Below are 24,648 nucleotides of genomic sequence, written 5' to 3' on the forward strand. Positions count from 1 at the left end.
GGCAGTTAAGTGAATGCCGCGGATCACTGCGTTGTCCGTGCTGAGAGATAATGTTGTGTTAGCAGAAGAGCCAACACTGTGTTAGGAATGGAGGCCGAAATGCACACGTTTTAGCTTACGCAGGCTGGCGTGAGGAGGGAAGAACTATACTGACGTGAGGTCTGGAACATGACAAGGAATTAGAATTCAGAAAGCGGACGTAAGTAGTTTCATACTTAACTTTAATCCATTAATGATGAACGTCGCTCTTGACGGTACATGATCCACAATATTATCTGTTCAGAATAGTGACTGAATATGGCGCCTTGCTAGGTCGTAGCAAATGACATAGCTGAAGGCTATGCTAAACTGTCGTCTCGGCAAATGAGAGCGTATGAAGACAGTGAACCGTCGCTAGCAAAGTCGGCTGTACAACTGGGGCGAGTGCTAGGAAGTCTCTCTAGACCTGCCGTGTGGCGGCGCTCGGTCTGCAATCACTGATAGTGGCGACACGCGGGTCCGACGTATACTGACGGACCGCGGCCGATTTAAAGGCTACCACCTAGCAAGTGTGGTGTCTGGCGATGACACCACAGATAATTCATGAAATGTGCTGTTTCCGGCACGGTCTTGCACTGTGGTTCTCGGGATACAGGATTTCCTAACGATTTCCGAAATGGAATGTCCAATGGCTCTAGCTCCAACTACCAGCCTGTCTTAAACATTAAATACAAGATTATGACTCTTAATGAGAAGATTATGGCAGCATTTTTTTAATTTTTAAGTTCGGTCAGTAGTCACATGAAATGTCGAAAATCAAGGTTTTGTTCCCCATGGAAGCCATATATAGGGAGACTGCAACTGTGACCGTGCATCATGAACCATGCACCGGGTTGCTCGCTTAGTAATATAGATGGGTCTAGGAAAACGTCGTAACGTTTCGATGTCAGTAGTGTGAATCAGTATTGATTAGCCCATGGGTAATCAGTGGAGTGGTTCTATATTTTAAACTTTCTAATACGTTACCAGTGACCTCTTTGTCAGACGCAAGATTTCTACATCATTTCTGCGATCACTAACCGAGTCAGTGCTTCTAAATAGCAACTGAACAGCAATTCCCAATTTGCAAAAAAGAAAAAAAAACCTTTGAATGGCTCTGAGCACTATGGGACTTAACATCGGAGGTCATCATTCCCCTAGACTTAGGACTACCTAAACTTAACAAACCTAAGGACATCACACACATCCATGCCGGAGGAGGGATCCGAACCTGCGACCGTAGGAGCAGCGCGGTTCCGGACTGAAGCGCCTAGAATCACTCGGTCACAGCGGCCGGCAGCAGCTAATTTGCAGAATAGTTGTAGAGTACTGTTATAAAGCGTGCTGAGGCGATCTGCTAGCCACAACATATAGAAAAACTACGAAAGCATTTGGAAACTGCCTTAACGAAAGATGGCTATTGCAAAAAATAAAAAAGATGTAAATTGATAATTTCACCCTAGAATATGTGGCGCTAATAGTTTCTAAATTCCTCCATCTCTTTTCACTCAGAGTCTTTTAAACAGGAGCATTTTCACCTTTTTTGTGCTCCTATAGGGGCATTTTCCTGCTGGTAATGATATATCTCAAAGCGGAGTTTGTATCACGTTACTACAATTGAGAAAATGTATTTTCTCTGGAAGTCAATAGAGTTACACTCCATTCAAGCACATACGTTCTATTTGGCCTTCATGCGTTTCCGCGTACCCATCCAGTTGAGAATTGAATTTTTTTGTGCAATAACATTTCGTCGTGAACTACGAGTGGTTTGCGTACCATTCCTTACAAGTATTAGAGGAGACGAACAGTTGTATAGGAAAATGACATCGTCAGTCTGAGTGTACATCAGGAAATATGTCTTTCATCAATAACGGAGTAAATGTCACTCCTCCTGTCAAATCAGCAAAGAAAGCCTACACATTATTCAGTGCCGGCCGGAGTGTCCGAGCGGTTCTAGGCGCTACACTCTGTAGCCGCGCAACCGCTAAGGTCGCAGGTTCGAATCCTGCCTCGGGCATGAATGTCTGTGATGTCCTTAGGTTAGCTAGGTTTAAGTAGTTCTAAGTTCTAGGGGACTGATAACCTCAGAAGTTAAGTCCCATAGTGCTCAGAGCCATTTGAACCATTTGAACCATTATTCAGTGTACGCTTTCCAACAAATAGTTATAACTACGAAGACCCATAAAAAGTAGATAAATTGTCTGAACCAAAGGAAACCCAGCACAGCACGTCAAAATATTGCTGAGAGACTTCAGTGCACAAACTGGTACAGACAAAAAAGTCAGAAGAGTAGTTGTAGTGTATAAAAAGCTAAAGGTCTTTCTCCTGGCCTTCTCGGGCCATTTGGTACCGGCCATCCTCCGTGTCGTCCTATTCCAATGGCGTCGTTCGGATGCGCTACGGAGGGGTGTGGGGTTAGCACACGGCTCTTCCGGCCGTTGTTGGTTTTCTTGACATTCGACTCGCTACTTCTCACTCAAGCAGCTCCTCAGTTAGCATCATGAGGCAGGGTGCGCCTGCGCCAGCCCTACCGCCAAGGAGCTATCCACGGCAGTACCGGAAGTCAAATACGGGTCCTCCGCATAGCAGTCAGACACACTGACCGCTTAGCTGCTAAGACGGACATTGGGAATACATCAGCAAACAGAAATGACGGAAAGTTTACTGGCTTTTACCAAATCTTTGACCTAAAAATAATTTCATTATATTTCCTGACAGTTTTCACCAGTGAAATGTTAATGAGGAACTTAAAGAAATAGACATTCATGAAGACATAATGTGAGACGCAAAGAAATTTAGGAGCGTAGTTCACAAACGCAAATTTGATAAGTCTATGCAGCAAATTAAGGATGGACACAGGTACCTAGAAAGGAACACAGTGAGCGAATGAAGAGAGATGGATAGGAACAAATAAGAAACTATATCAGTTCATAAGCGATCCTTAGTTGGGCAAAACGAATAAAACTATAATAATAATAACAACAATCATAATAATAGTGCAGTAACAACCTAGGAAAAATATCGAAAATTGTTTTCGATTTCAAGGACTGGCTCGTTATCCACATACGTAAGGTCGAAACCATCTTCGAACCTCTTCAGCTTCTCCCCTGCGGACTGTTCGTAGCTGCGCCGAGTGTGGCTCCTGTAAATCGGCGGTGACAAGTGGAGTGACCACAGCCGCTGGAGCGTTGACCAGCGAACACCGCCCCCGTTCGGCGCCGGAAGTGACTGCCGCCCCGCTAACGGGAAGAACAAAAGAAAGCGCCAGCTTCCGGTGCGCTCCTCCAGTCGTGGCCGCTGCCGCCGCCTCGCCGCCCCCCTCAGAAATAGAAGCGGGTCTGAGGTCTGCCGGCGCGGCGTCTTTACTGCACAGCGGGGTCGCTCGCCTGGTACCTCGTGACTAACCGATCAGCCTGTTACTATAAAACACAGACCGCAGTGCTAGCTGCATTCGAACTACGAAACGTCTGACAAAAAGATGCCTCAGCAAAGCGACTAACGTAGAGTCCCTGTGGTGTCACCGCCAGACACCACACTTGCTACGTGGTAGCCTTTAAATCGGCCGCGGTCCGTTACTATACGTCGGACCCGCGTGTCGCCGCTATCAGTGATTGCAGACCGAGCGCCGCCACACGGCAGGTCTAGTTTAGAGAGACTCCGTAGCACTCGCCTCAGTTGTACAGCCGACTTTGCTAGCGGTAGTTGACTGTCTACATACGCTCTCAATTGGAGAGACGACAGTTGAGTATAGCCTTCAACTACGTCATTTGCTACGACATAGCAAGGCGCCATTTTCAGTTACTATAAGAATGTATTCTGAACAGATATTCGGAATCGTGTACCGTCAAGAGCGACGTTCATCATTAATGGATTAAAGTTAAGTATCAGAGTAATTACGTCCGCTTTCTGAATTCTCATTCCTTGTGTTGTTCCAGACCTCACGTCAGTATAGTTCTTCCCTCCTCACGCCAGCCTGCGTGAGCTAAAACGAGTGCATTTCGGCCTCCCCTCGTAACACAGTGGTGGCTCTTCTGCTAACACAACAGTCCCATCTCTAATGAACTCGTAGTCGATAGCGCGTAAAACCCTAATCTTATTGTTAAGCTTATCCGTTACTGATGTTTAAGGACCCGTGACTGTTTATTCAATATAAATACAGAAAACTGCAACCACTCACTTTTTTTGAAAGACTTGTTTATTCCATAATCAGGTGCACATGAGGTTACGTGAGTAATTTATAGCGTAATGGCCCCGCGTGGTAGCCGCGGGTCTTACGCGCCTTCTCACGGTTCGTGTCTCTCCACCCGTCGGAGGGTCGAGTCCTCCCTCGGGCCTGGGTGTGTCTGTTGTCCTTAACGTAAGTTAGTTAAGTTAGATTAAGTACTGTGTAAGCTTAGGGACCGATGACCTCAGCAGTTGGGTCCCATAAGACATTTAAGAAATTTACAAAATACAGCGTAATGCTGGGTGCTGGGTCTATGACAAGAAGATGGAACATGCTTTAATGTAGAACTATTGTTTAAATAGCGATTTAGAGAAAAATAAATTCTGCACTTCCAGCGACATTATTATTAGTATCCATCTATCGGTTTCCATTGTCGTTGACAGTGGTTAACACATCACTCACTTATTACATTATATATATAAACTATGCCGGCATCCAGCACGTGCTGTACAACCGGTGCTCGTTACAGCGTTCTTCATACGAAGATGTAACATACTTCGCTCAGAGACATTATTTGTTCTTCCTTGCATATGATTATACCTAATCTTCCTTCTTTTGACATGGACTGAAATGTCTGGCAATACGTGTTCGGCGCCGCTCCTTCCATTCGTGCCTGTCGTATTACATCTCTAACATGGGTACAATAGAAGATTGCGCAACGGTCAACACAAACAAAAAAACTAAACTCCTCCCGAACAGGCCATGAAGGCCCAACGGTACTGACCGGCTGCCGTGTCATCCTCAGCTCATAGGCGTCACTGGATGCGGATACGGAGGGGAATGTGGTCAGCACACCTCTCTCCCGGCCGTATGTCAGTTTCCGAGACCGGAGCCGCTACTTCTCAATGAAGTAGCTCCTCAGTTTTCCTCACAAGGGCAGAGTGCACCCAGCTTGCCAACAGCGCTCGGCAGACCGGATGGTCACCCATCCAAGTGCTAGCCCAGTCCAACAGCGCTTAACTTCGATGTTCTGACAGGAACCGGTGTTACCACTGCGGCAAGGCCGTTGGCCAATGGTCAACACAGTGAACTCTAAATCGGGTCAAGCTATTCTCAAGTCACCATTGTGAGCAGTAACTTAATGGTTAAGGCATGAGAGCAGTATTCGCCAGCAATGGGGTTCAAATCCCCTACGATCGTCGAAATGTAGGGTTTCCTTGATGTCTTAAAAATCGATTGTTTTCTATGGAACTTCCTTGTTCAGCCAAAATTTTTTCTCGCTCTCTAATATTTTTTTGGGGGGGTGGGGGGGGGGGGGAGGGGGGGAGTGTAGGGTTATCAGTCTTCAGACTTGTTTAATGTGGTCCGCCATGAATTCCTCCTCTCTGCCAACCTCTTCACCTCAGAGTAGCACTTGCACTCTACGTCCTCAATCATTTGCTGGATGTATTCCAATCTCTGTCTTCCCTTTCAGTTTTTGCCCTCTACAGTTCCCTCTAGTACCATGGAAGTCATTTTCTCTTGTCTTAAGAGATGTCCTATCATCCTGTCCCTCCTCCCCATCAGTGTTTTCCCCATATTCCTTTCCTCTGCGGAGAACCAACTCATTCCTTACCTTACCAGTCCACGTAATTTTCAACATTCGTCTGTAGCACCACACCTCAAATGCTTCAATTCTCTTCTGTCCCCGTTTTCCCACAGTCCATATTTCGCTACCATACAATTCTGTTCTCCAGACGTACGTTCTCAGAAATTTCTTCCTCAGATTAAGGCCTATGTTTGATACTAGTACTTCTCTTGACCAGGAATGCCGTTTTTGCCATTGCTAGTCTGCTTTTGATGTCCTCCTTGCTACGTCCATCATTCGTTATTTTACAGAATAGGTAGCTGAATTCCTTAACTTAATCTACTACGTGGCCATCAGCCCTGATGTTAAGTTTCTCACTGTTCTCATTACTGCTACTTCTCATTTCTTTCCTCTTTCTTCGATTTAATCTCAGTCCACATTCTGTTCATTAGATTGTTCATTCCGTTCAACAGATCATGTAATTCTTCTTCACTTTCACTCAGAATAGCAATGTCATCAGCGAGTCGTATCATTGATATCCTTTCACCTTGAATTTTAATTCCACTCCTGAACCTTTCTTTTTATTTCCATCACTGCTTCTTCGATGTACAGATTGAACAGTAGTGGCGAAAGACTACATACATGTCTTACATTCTTTTTAATCCGAGCACTTCGTTCTTGGTCGTCCATTCTTATTATTCCCTCTTGGCTCTTGTACATATTGTATATTACCCGTCTCTCCTTATAACTTTCCCCTGTTTTTCTCAGAATTTCGAACATATTGCACCATTTTACATTGTCGAACGATTTTTCCAGGTCGACAAACCCTATGAACGTGTCTTAATTTTTCTTTAGTCTTGCTTCCCTTATCAACCGCAACGTCAGAATTGCCTCTGTAGTACCTTTACCTTTTCTAAAGCCAAACTGATCATCATCTAGCACATCCTTAATATTCTTTTCCATTCTTCTGTATATTACTCTTGTTCGCAACTTGGATGTATGAGCTATTAATCTGATTGTACGATAGTTCTCGCATTTGTCAGCTCTTGCAGTCTTCGGACTGTCCGAAAGTCAGATGGTATGTCGCCAGACTCATACATTCTACACACCAACGTGAACAGTCGTTTTGTTGCCACTTCCCCTAATGATTTTAGAAATTCTGATGGAATCTTATCTATCCCTTCTGACTTGCTTGATCTTAAGTCCTACAAAGCTCTTTTAAATTTTGATTCTATTATTGGATCCCCTATCTCTTCTAAATCGGCTCCTGTTTCTCTTCTATCACATCATACAAATCCTCCCCCTCATAGAGGGTTTCAATGTATTATTTCCACCTATCCGCTCTCTCCTCTGCATTTAGCAGTGGAATTCCCGTCGCACTCTTGCTTTTAATGTCAGCGAAAGTTGTTTTGACTTTCCTGTATGCTGAGTCTGTCCTTCCGACAATCATTTCTGTTCCGATTTCTGCAAATTTAGCTTCCCTGCGCTTCCTTTTTATTTCATTCTTCAGCGACGTGTATTTCTGCATTCCTGAGTTTCCTAGAACATTTTTGTACTTCCTTCTTTCATCGATCACGTGAAGTATGTCTTCTGTTAGCCATGGTTTCTTCGCAGATACCTTCTTCGTAGCTGTTTTTCTTTTCAACTTCTGTGATGAATGCCGGCCGGTGTGGCCGAGCGGTTCTAAGTGCTACAGTCTTTAACCACGCGACCGCTCCGGTCGCAGGTTCGAATCCTGCCTCAGACTTGGATGTGTGTGATGTCCTTAGGTTAGTTATGTTTAAGCAGTTCTAAGTTCTAGGGGACTGATGACCTTAGAAGTTAAGTCCCATAGTGCTCAGAGCCATTTGAACCATTTCTTGTTATCAACGGAATATTAAGCCTTGCAACCTTATGGTAGATTAACAGTGTGTGCTGGACACGGACTCGAACGCAGGACCTTGCCTTTCGCGGTCAGTACTCGTACCGACTGATCTATACAAACACGACTCACAACCCAAATACTCCAGCGAAGAGTGAACATCTCTTTCTGAAAAGATGCCAGAATCAGTACAGAATATCGAAATCTCTGCATATTAGATTCGTAGTGGTTAAGAATTGCGTGTGTTTGTTCTTGGTCGTTGCCTTGAGGAGATGTTGAAATTAGAACGCGTGTTGGTAGAGACAAGATTTACGCGGAAGCTCTTTAGAAACATTCTGTGACGGCCGGGCATCGTCAAACACAGAGCGACTCAACCGAGTGCAAGCTGACTGAAAAATCTGAAGAAAGGAAATTATACGTCGATCATCAGTACTCTTTACCAGGTAAAAAATAAAACATAAATAGAAATAAAACAAAGCTTATCTCTGCGTGACCTAGTTGAGCAATTTACAGAAACTCATTCGTTACTAGGTTTATAGGTGTCAACAGTAAAGAAAAGACTAACTAAAAAATTCCACTAGCACGTAAGAAAATTCCAGTTAATACAGGATCAGTGCAACAGTTTTGACTTTGGGGTTTCGCTTAATGCCACGTGATAAATCAAGAAGCAGAAACTTGTCTTCAGTGAGAGTGCACATTTACATTTAAATGAAGAGGTGAACAAGTAAAATTGCCATGTAGGGGAACGATTTTACCATTACTCACATCTGTGTTGACCTCGTTTGGTGCAACAAACGTCACACACAGCTTTTTTTAAAACAAAAACCTCTGGCTGGTTTTATGTGGCCCGCCACAGATTCCTCTCTGGTGCCAAACTCTTCACATCTCTAAGTAGCAATTGAACCCAACATCACCAGTTATTTGTTGAATGTATTCTAATCTCTGTCTTCCCCAACATGTTTTACCCCTTAGAGCACCATCTAGTGCCGTGGAAGTCTTAACATATGTCGTATCATCGTTTCCCTTCTTACTGTCTCTGTTCTCCATATGTTTCTTTCTTCGCCGTTCCTGCGGAGTATCTAAATAAGTGCGACGCCATAACTACACTCATGCTAATAAATTAAGGATAATGCTGATGCATAATGAAACAACGCTCTGGTGGGCGGTTTTCGGGTTTAAATCACCTTGGGGTATGACCATGCGGTGCATTTGACTTTCGGTCGTCGCACGGTGGCGCTGGCAGTAGTCCACATACGCAGAGGTGTGTTGGTGCATGTCAGAGAACCGTGCAGCGAGTAAGTGTGCAGACGCTTTCAGACGTGCTAATGGTGACTGTGTGTTGAAAATGGTTCAAAGAACACATATTGATGACGTTATGAAGGATAGAGTACTAGGGCGACTGGAGGCTGGTCAAACACAGCAGTTCATAGCCCGGGTCCTCCGTGTGCCACGAAGTGTGATCTCAAGATTATGGCAACGATTCCAGCAGACAGGAAACGTGTCCAGGCGCTACAGTACGCAACGTCCACAGTGTACAACACCACAATAAGACCGATATATCACCAGACGGCCACGGAGTACTGCAGGTAGCCTTGCTCGAGACCGTACCGCAGCCACTAGAACAGTTGTCTCCAGACACACAGTCTACAGACGACTTAACAGATATGGTTTATTCGCCCGGATACCTGCAACGTGCATTCCTCTGACCCCTGGTCATAGGAGAGTCCGTAAAGCCTGGTGTCAAAACCACAGTACATGGTCATTTTAACAGTGGTCCCAGGTTATGTTCACGGACGAGCCCAGGTATAGTCTGAACAGTGATTCTCGCCGAGTTTTCATCTGGCGTGAAACAGGAACGAGATACTAACCCCTTAATGTCCTTGAAAGGGACCTGTATGGAGGTCGTGGTTTGATGCTGTGGGGTGGGATTATGGTAGTTGCACGTATACCCCTGCATGTCTTTGACGGAGGAACTGTAACAGGTCAGGTGTATCGGGACGTCATATCGTACCAGTATGTCCGCCTTTTCAGGGGTGATGGATGATGACGCACGGCCCCACCGAGCTGCCATCGTGGAGGAGTACCTTGAAACAAAGTATATCAGGCGAATCGAGTGGCCTGCCTGTGCTCCAGCCCTAAACCCCATCGAGCACGTCTGGGATGCTCTCGGTCGACGTATCGCTGCACGTCTTCAAACCCCTAGGACACTTCAGGTGCTCCGACAGGCACTGGTGTAAGAATGGAAGGCTATACTCCAGCTGCTGCTCGAACACCTGGATCCAGAGTATGCCAAACCATTCTGCGGCCTGTGTACGTGTGCATGGTAATCATATCCCATATTGATGTCGGTGTACATGCGCAGCAAACAGTGGCGTTTTGTAGCACATGTGTTCCGGGACGGTTTTCTCATCAACAATACCGTGGACTTACATATCTGTGTCGTGGGTGTTCCCTATGTGCCTATGCTATTAGAGCCAGTTTTGTGAAGTGCCAAGTTCTGTGGCACCACATTGTGCTATTATCCTTAATTTATGAGCATGAGTGTAATACGAAAGCAAGTTCGGTCTCGCTTCCTCTCTGAAAGCGTCCGAATGTGTTCTCAACTTCGACACAATAACATCTCCAACGCCTCGCACATACGTTACTCTATACTGTTGTCTCATGATACGTCACAATGTGCAGGAATAGTTTCATTACCTCTCTGTATTCAAGTTCGGCGCGCTCCTACGCTCGGGTAAGCATCGAGCCGCCGTCACGCTAATAAATTTCTGTTCGCTTTGAAGGACCACCCGTGGCGCAGTGTTTACCGTTTGACGAATCAAAGGGCGGCGCGTCGCGGCGCGGCGACAGCTGCAGGGCGCGGGTGACACATCGCTCCGCCGGCCTCCACTTGCTCCCGAGTCCTGGCGGTCGCGCGAGGTCGTCCAGTTGACGTCCATTTGTCTAGCGAGGCCGCTTAAACGTCGCGGGAACGCTATTTATATAACGCGACGCGGGAATCCGCGCCTGCGGTCTTTCTCCTCAGCTCGTCAGCCGATAATGACAAAGCACAAAATAAGGCAGCACCACCTGCGGTTTTCTTCGTCATTCCCATTATTTGCTGTAAACGTCTGGGAAACAGTTAAAGGCATTGTTGCAATAACCAGATATTTTCACTTTTGGCCGAAAATGATACTTTTCTACCATTTCATATACCGAAAATTGGCGCATCGTGTAGTGCAAGAATGAGACTTGTCCAGGGCATCCGTTCAGAACAATATAGGAATTGCACTTGTCGACGTAGAGTGTTGGGGCAACGACCAGACTAGTCCAGGACTTTGTTTGTCATTGCACCAAGCACAAGTCAGATTTCTACATGCGAAATACATCCGCCGGACGCTGTGGCAGAGCGGTTCTAGGTGCTTCATTATGGAACCGCGCTGCTGTTACGGTCGCAGGTTCGAATCCTTCCTCGGGTATGGATGTGTGTGATGTTCTTATTTTGGTTATCTTTACGTAGTTCAAAGTCTAGGGGACTGATGACGTCAGATGTTAAGTCCCATAGTGCTTAGAGCCATTTGAACCATTCTGAAATACATCCAAGAAGTTTAGTAAGTTTGACGTTTCACAAGACGTATTTTTAGATTTTTTCTTCCACCCAAAAAAGATGTCGCGGTCTAACATTAAGAGTGCTGATAGTGTTTCATGGTACTGTTTCAAGGTACAGGTTCTTTAAGCATTGCACTGCACACACGGATGTAGATCGCTGTAGTGTATCCTTATCACAACATATCCATCATGATTTGCTTATTAAGAAAGCCTCAACAATACCGTCTTTTCCTGAGCAAGAACTTCTTAAAGTGCCCCTCCAGTTAAATCTGATAAGTATAAAGATTTCACGGAACTTGCCGAGAAGTATGAGCCAGCCTCAGACAGGGAATTTTATAATAAGGTGTCTATGACAGAACTGTTACAGACGCTACATACAGATCATCAGAACGAGAAGTTCAGTGAACTTCTCATTAGCCTTCCACACATTTCACTTTTTTTAGGGTATCCATTTTTAAACTGTAGAGAGCTAATAGTTCTTGTTTCTTTAGTTATATGTTTATTTTTTGACACCACATTTTTTTAAAAAAAGTTGCGTGGTGCAGGAGACAGGGAAGTACATTTTTTAATTCAATAAATATCATAATAAATCTTTGTTTGGTTGTGTAATAAGCTATTACGGTGTGTCGGTGGGGGTTGGGAAAAGACGAGACCGATTAGTAATGTTTTCCGATTTCTGGATAGTTTCTTTGTGTTTTAGTCGAAAGTATGCAAACATGAATTATCTATTTATTACATCAGTGCCTTAAATTGCATCTGCCTTACCATAGTTCTCTGGTTTTTCGGGTTTTCGTAAGCTTCTGCGAGATTTTGTAGTATTTGGAAAAGAGTAATGAATCCAAATACTCCGTAGTGGCGTTATCGTATTCCTTACATCACGCTCATGACCAGATACCACAGTCGGCCCCTGGTAACTGAGTGATGCCGACACGGTAGCTCAGCGTGTTCGGTCAGAGGTTTTAGCTACCCTCTGTAATAAAAAACTGAGTGAACGGATCAACGAACAACCTGAACGAGTGTCATCAGACACCCGCCACGAACAAAGTCAACGAACGATAGAACAAAATGAGATAGAAGATAAAGTGGTTAGCGCGACGGAATGTCATACCTAACGGCCCGGGTTCGATTCCCGGCTGGGTCGTAGATTTTCTCCGCTCAGAGATTGGGTGTTGTGTTGTCCTCATCATTATCATTTCATCCCCATCGACACGCAAGTCGCCAAAGTGGCGTCAGCTCGAAAGACTTGCACCAGGCGAACGGTCTACCCGACGGGAGGCCCTAGCCACACGGCATTTCCATTTTTCACTGAAGGTTATTAGTATCGCCATCTTGCAAACTGTGAGTGATAAGTGATAAGTTAAATATGATTAGTACTGCTCCTTTCCCGTGTTGTGTTTTGATGTTGTTGTGAATGTTTACGATAAGGGAATAGGTCAGACTCGGCGCACATGCGTGAAGCACGTGTGACACAGTTTTCTTTGCTCTTGCGCTGCAGCGCGAAAAGAATAGATGGAGTTGAACGGATATATTCCGTTCTCCTAAATTCCTGAAGCCGTACATTGCCATCCCCGTGGACTACTAACCAAGAAGCGTCAATGTTTTCATGAATTTCTGGCAAACCGGCCCCGTAACGATACACGGACGGCATATAGCGGTTGGATAGATATTGTGGAAACAATGCCTGAAATGCATGCTTGATGACAAATGCGTATGCTAGCCAAGTCTGCATGTTGCACTGTTGCATTTCAGAAAGAACGGCACCTCTACAGTGTCCTCAACACGGTGCGTGTGTTAGTCATGGTGAGAACTGTGATCTGTGTACGTGCAAATGCATTATGTCATAGGTAAATGAATTCGAAAGTGGGCAAACTGTTGATGGTGGATGCTTCCATAATCAAGACAACCGAAGTGTTTGGTGTTCCCGAGGATATATACCGCATACATAAAAAGCGGATAAACATCATTCGCTAAGTCACGACGCGGAATCGAGTAATGGTAACAGACGGTCATTGAAGAGGACTGTGACGAGAAAAAGAGAACAGCAGCTTCAAAGGTCACCGCCGAACTGAATGTCGCATTCGCGAATCCCGTCAGCAGCAAAACAAGATGAAAAATGGTTCAAATGGCTCTGAGCACTATGGGACTCAACTGCTGAGGTCATTAGTCCCCTAGAACTTAGAACTAGTTAAATTCGCTAAGTCACGACGCGGAATCGAGTAATGGTAACAGACGGTCATTGAAGAGGACTGTGACGAGAAAAAGAGAACAGCAGCTTCAAAGGTCACCGCCGAACTGAATGTCGCATTCGCGAATCCCGTCAGCAGCAAAACAAGATGAAAAATGGTTCAAATGGCTCTGAGCACTATGGGACTCAACTGCTGAGGTCATTAGTCCCCTAGAACTTAGAACTAGTTAAACCTAACTAACCTAAGGACATCACAAACATCCATGCCCGAGGCAGGATTCGAACCTGCGACCGTAGCGGTCTTGTGGTTCCAGACTGCAGCGCCTTTAGCCGCACGGCCACTTCGGCCGGCTAAAACAAGATGAGGGGAGCTCCGTAAGTAGGGGATTGCAGGACGAGGTGGAATTCCAAAACCACACATCAGTGACGCAAATGTCCGTAATAGGAAAACCTCGATGCCGAATCCATAAAAACTGCAACATGGAGCAATGGAAGAAATTTGTTTCTACGCCTACATCTACATCTACTTCTTCATTTCGTCGGATGAGTCTTGTTGCACACTATTTCCAACTTATGACCGAGTTTGCGTCTCGAGAGTAAAACATGGCGGGGCTTCGGTGATGATTTAGGCAGCCATATTCTAGTATTCCATGAGCCCCACGTTTACTCTGCAAGGTCGCCTTACTGCCAAGGATTCTGTGAGTACTTTTGCAGATTAGATCCATCCCATGATGCAATGTTTGTTCCCCAATGGTGATGCTGCGTTCCAGGCAGACGGATGCCTGTCCACAGAGCTCTCATCGTCTAGGAATGGATGTGTGAGCATCTCCCCTGGCCAACACAGTCACCAGAGCTAAATACAGGGTGTCCCACTCTAACCTCCCTGATTTCAAAGACCCAGGAAAAAAACAAAACACAGTAGACACTACAATGAAAAATGCACCACATTGCAGAGCATCTCAAAGAATTTATTTATTTATCATCAATACACCTCTACATGTGAACCATTTGTAGCACGAAGAATATCGAATCTATATTCAATTTCTTGCAAAGTTCTTTGTAACATTCCGTCTGTTATTGTTGCAAACGCATTAGTCATACGATGTCGCAACGTAGGAATATCGTCCACTTTGGTCGCATACACGCAGTCCTTCACGAATCCCCACACGAAGAAATCAAGCGGCCTAACGTCGGGTGAACGTGGTGGCCAGGCAATGGGTCCAACGATTGGGAAATTTTGTATGCAGAAACTTGCGAACAGCCGTTGACCAATGCGGCGGAGCTCCTTCTAGTTGAAAAATGATGTTGGGTTGCAAGTCTCTTATCTGAAGGTACACAAACTGCTCCAATATGTCCAGAGACATTGACCCATTCACTGTTTGTTTCGCAAAGAAGAGCGGTCCAACAATCCTGCCGTGCATTAGCCCACACCAGACATTCAGTTTAGGGCTATCACGACCATGTTCAATGACAACGTGCGGATATTGCGAACCCCAAATCCGAGCATTATGCCTAGTAACCATTCCTGATAGATGTAAGGTTGCCTCATCTGAGAGTAAACATCTTTCCAGGAAGCTGGAATCTATATCAATACCCTGCAGCATATTTGCAGCAGATTATTGTCGGCATGGTTTGTCGTTTGGCGTCAGATGTTGCAGAATTAGCACTTTGTAAGCACCCATACGAAGACGCTGGTGGACTACACGATGCAATATTGATCGAGGTACATCAGGATGCCTAGATGCTTGATGAATTGACTTACGTGGGCTTCTCAGAAACGTTTCTCTGATGTCCTCCACTATTTCTTCTGAAACTACGCAACGTGCACCGCCAGAATGTTTCAGAACACTTCCTGTTGCCGGAAACTTCCTATACCATTCCTTGATAGTTTTCACATCAGGTGGATCACATTCATACACTCGACGATAATGTCTTTACGCAGTAATCGGCGATTTTGTTTCTGCAAACCACTCTACTGCTTGCACGCGCTGCTGCGGAGTCGCCATTTTCACTTCATGCGACCATTCTGCACTCTGGCGACGATACTTGGCACTTCTGCAGCGGGAATGTAAACTCTTTGAGATGCTCTACAATGTGGTGCATTGTCGTATCTACTGTGGTTTGCCTCTCGTCGGTCCTTGAAATGAGGGAGGTTTGAGTGGGACACCCTGTATTACTGAGGCTTTGTAGTCTACTTTGGAGAGAAAAATTTCCGCTAATTTGCAGTAAGAATGGCAAAAAGTGTCCCTTGGAAACGATATAGGAATTGTATTTATTAGAGACGGGAGTATTTATTCGAGCTCCTTTGAATTCCAACGGGTTTCCTACATCATATGGTAATGTGTTGTGTTATGGTGTTCCCATATTTTTGTCCACACCCCTGTATTTTCAACAGAAACTAAAGTGACAATCGATGTGCCCTAAGAAAGTGTAAGAGGCCCACCAGTGGCCTCAATATACGCAAACGACAATAAAAGAGGATCGGCAGCAGTAACAGATTGTTCGCTGACGATACTGAGATCCACCCAGCCACAATTTGTACCCGCATGAGTGTTTTTGGGGTAACACTTAAGAATCGATATTAAATGGGGCGATCACTTAAAATCAGTATTAGCGAAGGCGAACTGAAGATATAGATTTGTTGGAAGGGTTCTGAGCAAGTGCAGTGCATCTGTAAAAGAAATGGAATTCAAGACGCTAGAGGGACCAAAACTAGAGTGCTATCCACACTTTGAAGACCTTTTCAAGTAGACGTTGACAATAGACACTGAACGAAGCGCTGGTAGAATGGTGATCTTTTTTCTCGGTCATTAATTAATTTTTTTGATAATTTTGTTGCAAGGATTATAACAATTATTGGAATAATAAATCTAATAAAAATTCTTGTAGATAAAATTAGGATTGTTTTTCTTGATTTATATCAAGCTTTTTGATTGGAAGTCAAATGTACTATTTATACTAGAAAAACAATAGACGTTACGTAAGTGTAACAGATTTGTTTGAGTGTACTCTGGGAAGACTGAGAGACAATTGTGCTGCCAGCATTATATAGCTTTCCTCATTGAGATACGAGGTATAACAACACCTAGAGAAGCAAAAGGGCAATCTTTTCTTCCATCACTCGATACGAATGGAACTGGACATAGAATTGCTAATGTTGGTATTAGTTAGCATACGCCATGCACTGTACGATGACTTACGGATTATACATGTAGATGTAGAAGTGGATGTAGCTGGAATGCATCATCATTTCTCTCCATCTTAGATTTGCACTTACTCAGTATAATAATGTCTCCTCTCAAGCAGCTGTTGATATGGGCCTACTAAGATGCAGATTCCTACCACACACTGGGGTGACCAAAGTCAAGGATACCTCCTAATACCGTGCCGGACCTCCTCTTGCCCGTCGTAGGGCAGCTACTCGACGTGCCAAGGACGCAATAAGTCGTTGGAAGTCCCCTGCAGAAATAGTCATGCAGCCTCTATAGCCGCCCACAACTGCGAAAGCGTTGCCGGTGCAGAGTTTTGTGCACGAAATGACCTATCGATTACGTGCTATGAACATTCGATGGGATTCTATGGGGAGATAATGCGCTCGAATTGTACAGAATATTATTCAAATAATTTGCGAACAATTGTGGCCGGTGACATGGCGCATTGTCACCCATAAAAATTCCTTGGTTGTTTGGGAACATGAAGTTCATGAATGGCTGCAAGTAGCCGAACATAACCATTTCCAGTCAATGATCGGTTCAGTTGAACCTGAGGACCTAGTCCATCCCATGTAAACACAGCCCACACTGCTGTGGAGGCACCACCAGCTTGCACTGCGACTTTGTCGACAACTTGGGTAAATGGCTTAGTAAGCTCAGCGCCACGCGCGAACCCTATCATCAGCTCTTACCTGTTGAAAGCGGGACTCACCTGCATAGATCAGGGTTTTTTTATTCATATAGGGACCAACTGATATGGTCACGAGTCTAAGAGAGGCGCTGCAGGCGATGTGATGTTAGCAAAGGCACTTGCTTCAGTCGTGTGCTGCCACAGTCCATTAACGCCAAATTTCGCCGCGTTGTCCTAACGCATATGTTCGTCGCACGTTCCGTATTGATTTCTGCGGTTGTTTGTCTGTTAGCTCCAACAACACTACACGAATGCCGCTGCTCTCTGCCATTAAATGAAGGCCGTCGACCACTGCGTTGTCTGTGGTGAGAGGTAATGCCTGAAAATGTGATATTCTCAGCGTACTCTTGACACTATGGGTGTCGGAATGTTGAAGGCTTAATGTTTTCCGAAACGGAATGCCCGTAGTCCGTTATTCCCGTTGTGGTATCTTAATCAGGTCGGAAACCTTTCCACAGGACTCACCTGAGTTCAAACGACACATCCGCAAATGTACTGCCCTTTTGTACCTTGTGTTCGCGGTATTACCGCCATCTGTATATGTGCATATCGGTAGCCCATGAGTTTGTCGCCTCAGTGTACAAAAAATGGTTCAAATGGCTCTGAGAACTATGGGACTTAACATCTGTGGTCATCAGTCCCCTAAAACTTAGACCTACTTAAACCTAACTAACCTAAGGACATCACACACATCCATGCCCGAGGCAGGATTCGAATCTGCGACCGAAGCAGTCGCGCGGTGCCAGACTGTAGCGCCTGGAACCGCTCAGCCACACCGGCCGGCCTCAGTGTACAACCACAGGGAAACTTAATCTGAAAACCGGTGTCGGTAGCCAGTGATGCTAATTCCTAGAATACAGATGCAGTTATTAGTAGTATTTTTTCACCTGTTTATAAATGGTTCTTCTTGACAAATATCGGATAGAAGTAGAGTGTAATGATAGCTTGTCTCAATTGCACTATTAAATACAAGTTGGCCAGTCTGCACCAAGGGCGGGAGCGGTGCAGATGTCAAATGTAACGAATTGCTCTGACGTCATCTGCAGACCAGGCCTGGCGGAAGCTTAGTGACTCATGGTGGCACACAAAGAAAACAAAACGCAGAGTCTATTTGGGGCAGAAGGCGAAGGCAGGGCCAAAAAGAAAGGATGCGTCGCCCGTAATGAATGACTGGAACCGTTTCCCTCGCGATACGGCCGTACGTCATAAGAGTCTCGTCTGAGTCCATAGTCGGAGCCAATTGAAGGACGACCTACCGACACGCAGGAGCCAAAGCCAATAAGCGCCACAGCCAACGAAATGGACACATGAGGTTCTCTACGCATAGTGACGGAACGGCCAGAGAGAGGAAAGAGACTGACAATAGCTTTCACTTTGATTAGTGATTGGCAAGATAGGGATCGCGTTGATATCGTAACTTAAAGCAGGCCGACAACTGAGTTCCCTTTATATATGTGCTTCATCTCAATTTTCAGCAGACACTTCACAGCGTTTTCAGACAATAACAAACTAATAATTTTCACTTTACAGGTCTCTTAGGAAGAGAGATGGTACGCACCAAAACAATGTATGAGCTTCAGTCACGATGCATACTAGGATGTAATATTTTTACGTAGTTTGGTAGACAATTGTTCCATACTTTCACTGTTTGTGAGCCACAGCATTTTCACTGTGTTTTATCACAGCGATTTTCATAAGTATGATGTGAACTGCAGTTCCGAACATGCGAAAGAACACGAAAACTTCAGAACGTTCAAACGACGTATATATTGCGTTTCATGTGTATATTTCGGGTAAACAGAGAATGTACACAAAATCGAGGTACTATGCCTTTAACTGAAGACGAATTAGGTAAAGAATCCATCAGCGAGACGATGGATCTTAACACCACAATGCTTTGCTTGGTACAATCCTGTCGATATGGTCTCGCCATGAATATGAAACTGAATGAACAACAGTTTTAAAAGAAGTCTTTTAACATTAGGCTCTTAAAATTATTTGTTCAAAATGGTTCAAATGGCTCTGAGCACTATGGGACTTAACATCTGAGGTCATTTCCCCTAGAACTTAGAACTACATAAACCTAACTAGCCTAAGGCCATCACACACATCCATGCCCGAGGCAGGATTCGAACCTGCGACCGTAGCGGTCGCGCGGTTCCAGACTGAAGAGCCTCGCTCGGCCACAGCAGCCGGCAAAATTATTTGTTTTAATGTGTACTATTGTAATTTCTTCTTTAGCCATTCAAGTGGAACACTGCGAAAATTACGTGCTTTAGCGCATGCAAACATTTGAAATTATCAGACATTTATTAATGACTTCATCATATTTTCCGTCTCCATTGTCTGAGTACTGAACATTTTTATCATCTTGTTCGGTTACAATCAAACCGTGAACATGTGCGATAGATGCCAAAATATTAAATAATCAGCGACTGGATATAAACCATTTGTTGATGATGTAAAATGTTTGATGCAGTATTTTTTAAATTTTAACATGTACCACAGCACAAACATTTTGCACCGTTGCATTTGAAAACGGCTTAAACCGGAAATGATTCGTAAGAACGATGTCTCGACAACATAATTCATCTAATATATGTCAATACTATTTGTGCTTTCCCTGCGTACACTTAGAAGCACAGCTCCATCGTCAGTGCTTCAGAAGTTATACCTGTGAGAGTTATACAGGACGGGGCAAATCAAAGTGGCTCGGAGAACAGAGCTCAGGGTACAAAGAAACAGAGCAAAGGAAATGAAATACAGTACTAACCAGACTATAGCAGATGTTGAAAGTGGCCAGCATTCATTTCTTTACACTCTTAGGAAATTGCTGAAGGCGAAGCGAAGCTAGAGTGTTGGAATTGCTGCAGTCTCGTCCGAAATGTCGTGCTGTAGTTCTTGAAGACTGTGAGGGTTGTTGCGATACACGTTAGACTTGAGAGCTCCCCACACAAAGTAATCGCACAGTGGCAGACCAGGTAACTTGGGTGGCCAGCCGGGGCCGCGACCAGTCAGACCTCTGCTAACAGCTCTGTCAGGCGTGAAGACTGTGGAAATACGCTCCAAGGTTCAGCCATCTGTATCGGCGAGTGCTCCAATCTGTTGGAAGTAGCTGTAGGTCTTTCCCTACTCCATTAATGCTGGCTGGTTCAAATGGCTCTGAGCACTATAGGACGTAACATCTATGGTCATCAGTACCCTAGAACTTAGAACTACTTAAACCTAACTAACCTAAGGACATCACATAACACCCAGCCATCACGAGGCAGAGAAAATCCCTGACCCCGCCGGGAATCGAACCCGGGAACCCGAGCGTGGGAAGCAAGAACGCTACCGCACGACCACGAGATGCGGGCATTAATGCTGCCACAGATTCACGTCCAATCGTATCCATCGTCCGGACCACTTTTATTTGCCCCATCCAGTAGCCCGTTATTAACTGCAGTTAGCGGTGTTGTGCTGGAGCAGAAGAATATATGTAGAATTTTGTTAAAACTGCGAATTTCTCTAATTTTTGTAATTATCGCGTCACAATCAAGTAGCTTCCTCGCGTTGTTTACATTGTTATCTACACACACACACACACACAGTTTTCTAAGGCGTCACTACGAGCTGCAAAGAACATGTCAAATTGCATGGCTATTACAGCAGTACGAAGGTAATAAATCCATTACTTGCTGTACAACACAAACTGATCTTTAAACCAAATTTAACTTAGATATTTGACCGTAAAATTAACAACACCTTCTACTCTTGGCACTGGTTGAAATCAACAGTCAGCATTAGTATTGCAAGTTACGAAACAGTTAGTAAGGCAGTACAGTGTAAATGTAAGTGTCTACACAGGGAGCAAACTGGCTAAATGACGCGGCCTCAAGACAGGAATAAAAGCTAGTACACTGTGTGGGAATACAATATTCACTAACCAGTTATACAATGCGCATTAATCGATTATTAACATGAAAAATTAACAGAGTTTATTGATAATTGAGTTTTAGTTGTAGCAGATTGGATAGTATGAGAGAAAAGAAAAGTGAGAAGAGAAAAGGAGATGGGTGATATATATATAACGACTGTTCCACTTTAGGAGAGGGATTGAACTTCAGTTCTCAATTTTATCTCCGGACGCTTTTTTTCTTTGCTTCACGAAAACTCTTCATCCTCTCATAATGTTCCTTCTTCCGTTTTTCTATCAATTTTTTACCGGGCTTGCGCGATGTTCTTTCCTCAAACTTCGCGCTTGTGATTTTATTCAGACACTCAGTACGGTTTTGGAGATTTTTGTTTGTTTGTTGATCTGCTGCAGATCCCTCTGTACTTCTTCCAGCCATTCTGTGCCGCACTCACTTTTTTCTATAACACTGAAAAGTTTCCTTGCTGTTCTGGAGTCTTCCATCCTGTAGATATGCGTATAAAATTTGGCTCGGCGTTTTGTGATTTCGTCTGTTACTATGTTGGTCTTCATATAGAGCTCGCTTTGTGGTCTCTTCATCCAAATTCCGTTTTTGTTGATTGCGCCGTAAATCTTCCTGAGAATCTTTCTTTCGTGCTTTTCTATTTCCCTACTTTTTGAATGACCATCAATCACCATTGTTTCAGCTGCGTAGATTGCTTCTGGAAGAATCACTGTTCTACAGTGCCTTAGTTTTACGTCTGTCGAAATGCACTTCTTGTTGTAATGTGTCCATGTTGCCTTGTAGACCTTCTGGAGCTTCGTGATTCTTTGTTCATTGGCGATTCGGTTTAAACCTGAGGACTGTATAGTTTCTTCGAGGTATTTAAAATGGCAGATTTGTGGAATTTTACCATGTTTTGTGATTTAAAGGGATTTATTTTCTGACTGTCTTTCCATATATTTGGTTCTTTCATATCTGTAGTCCGGTTTTTTTGTGAAATTTCATGTAGTTTTTCCACTGCGTGAATCGCTTCTGTTCTGTTATTGGTGATAATTGCAATATCGTCAGCGATGCACTTTACGTGAGGTTCCCGTTCTCTGATGATCTTTTCTAGAACAAGATTGAAAAACATTGGGGATAGTTCGTCCCCCTGTCGAACTCCAGTTTTGATTGCGAAGGGTTCTAATGTTTCGCCTATGAATTTCACTTTGGATGTTGTTCCTGTAAATGTCTGTTCTATGGTTTTCGTGTCTTCTATGATTTTAAACAGGGTTTCACTGTCCACGAAATCATATGCTTTCCTGAATTCGATGAATGTGATTACTGTGTTTCTGCCTTTCCTCATTTGTAATATCATCTTTAAGCACCAGATCTGTTCCGCACATGATCGTCCTTTCCTGAATCCTACCTAGCATTCACCAATTAGTGGATCTTCTTGGGAGTGTATCCTGTTTAAAAGTGCTTTGGAAAGGATTTTATAAGCGACTGGGAGCAGGGAAATTCCTCTGTAATTGTTGATGTCTGTCTTGTCACCCTTTTTGTGTAGCGGGTAAATTAGAGCGCATTTTCAGTCCTCTGCTATTTGCTCCGTCATCCATATGTCTAATATTATATGATGTAGTTTCTGCATAAGTATAGGATCTTTTAGTTTCCAGAATTCAGAAATGATCCCATCTTTTCCTGGTGCTTTGTTATTTTTCAACTGTTAGGCTATCTCCATAATTTCTTCGAGATGCGGGGCATGTGAGTCTGGGTGAGTGAATACTGGAGAAGAGAAGACAAGTTTTTCTTGCGGTGGTTCTCAGTTGAGGAGGGAACTGAAATATTGGGCTAAGATTTTGCAGTTATTTTTCGTGTTAGTTTCCAAAGAGCCATCGGGTTTTCTGATGCACAAGCTAGGCGCTTGGTATCCCTGTAAGTTTTCTCTAAAAGTCTTATAGAAACTTCTTGTATTATTTTTGATGAAATCTTGCTGCATTTTGCAGATTCTGTTGTTGTTATATCCCCGTTTTCCTTTATTAATTACTTTTAGGTCTGTTTTTGGGTTTTAAGAAAGTTCCCCAGTTTTCTTCAGTTTTGTGACTGCTGAATTTTTCCACGCAGTTATTCGGTTGTCGGCTGCCTGATCGCAGGTTGCTTTCCACCAGCGGTGTTTCCTGGTGCGAGAGGGTTGTCCAAATTTGATGGCTTCCTAAATTTTCTCTATTAGTTTCTTCAAGTCTGTTGATTTTTCCTGATTGATTTGCATAATAGTTTTTCCTTGTTGAGTTTCAGGTATTCCGGATCTGCTTTGGTACTTTTGGGTGGCCTTTTGTGCGGGTTCTGACGTTTACAATTTTTTTTATGTTTTCCTCGGAAATTGCAACATGGCCAATTTGATATTCACCCTGACTAAGACTGGGTGATCTCCATGTGGTTAATTTATGTCCAGGTTTTTGAAATTGGGTACTCACGATTTTAAGTCCGAAGTTTCTGCAGAAGATTGCTTTTTCACCATTCTTGTTGGTAGGTTTGTGTTTGGTATGGGGGCCAGAGGCAGCTCGGAATTCTTTTCCTTGCCTAACTGTGCGTTAAAATCACCTAATAAGATTTTCACATGGTGCCTTGGTGTTTTATTTGTGGTTTCTTCTAGTGTTTCCCAGAAATTGTCCACTGCTTCAGGGTCGATTTTACTGTGGTGATTTGTGGGGGCGTGCACATTGATAAAAGTGAAGGCTTTACTAGCTGATTTTACTGAAAACAGAGATACTATTTCATTTAGAGACGTGAATTCAATAACTGTGTCGAGTACGCAAGTGTGCACGGCGAATCCAGTTCCGAAAAGTGGTAGTTTGTCTCTTACTTTTATGGCAGGTTTGCCCTTGTAGATCCTGTAATGCTCTGTATTACAGTGTCCTTCATCCATGAATATGGATGAATAGCAGTCGTCAACTGGTCTTTCTATGGTGCTTTGGCAGATATTTGCGCTGTCGTCAGCCAAAACAAGCACTGCTCATCAACTCTTTCATGCGACACCTAGCATCGACGGAAAGCGTCAGTTTCTCTCTCATTACAAGCAAAGTCATGTTTAAAGTGGAATTTTACGTGCTCATTCCGCATAGCGGTCCCAAGTTAGTCTAGTGCGATTTTGATTTTATGGATGTGTATGAACTGCAACAGTGAAACATGAAGAGACAGCAGTACTCTTGCAGCAATATTGCCACCCTGACCCGCGCTGACATCTGCTGCCGTGCAGAAGTGCTGCTGAGTCGATCCTGTAGTAGTGGTTATTCTTAGTGTTTTACCGTTCCTATTAATACACAAACTAATTTGGGGCCGCTCTGTCGACTAGGCACGTAAAATTCCACTGTGAAAATAATTTTGTTTGTAATGGGAAACAAACAGACGCTTTCCGTCATAAGAAAGAGCAATTAGCATGATTTATTTGGTCTGTCTCCAGTTACACGTTCTACACGTTGCAAA

At 44.1% G+C, this 24,648-nt stretch overlaps 1 protein-coding gene and 1 pseudogene across 1 annotated transcript in view; one reads left to right on the forward strand and one right to left on the reverse strand.

Annotated features, from left to right (window-relative positions):
- The window catches only part of LOC124614036 (matrix metalloproteinase-2-like), a 914,756-nt gene that overhangs the window by 30,247 nt on the left and 859,861 nt on the right, over positions 1-24,648 (forward strand). The gene's annotated exons all lie outside the window — the stretch shown is intronic.
- Positions 5,137-5,254, reverse strand: LOC124557890 (annotated as a pseudogene).

The sequence above is a fragment of the Schistocerca americana genome, chromosome 1 (genome assembly GCF_021461395.2).
Source record: "Schistocerca americana isolate TAMUIC-IGC-003095 chromosome 1, iqSchAmer2.1, whole genome shotgun sequence".
Taxonomy (NCBI): Eukaryota; Metazoa; Arthropoda; class Insecta; order Orthoptera; family Acrididae; genus Schistocerca; species Schistocerca americana.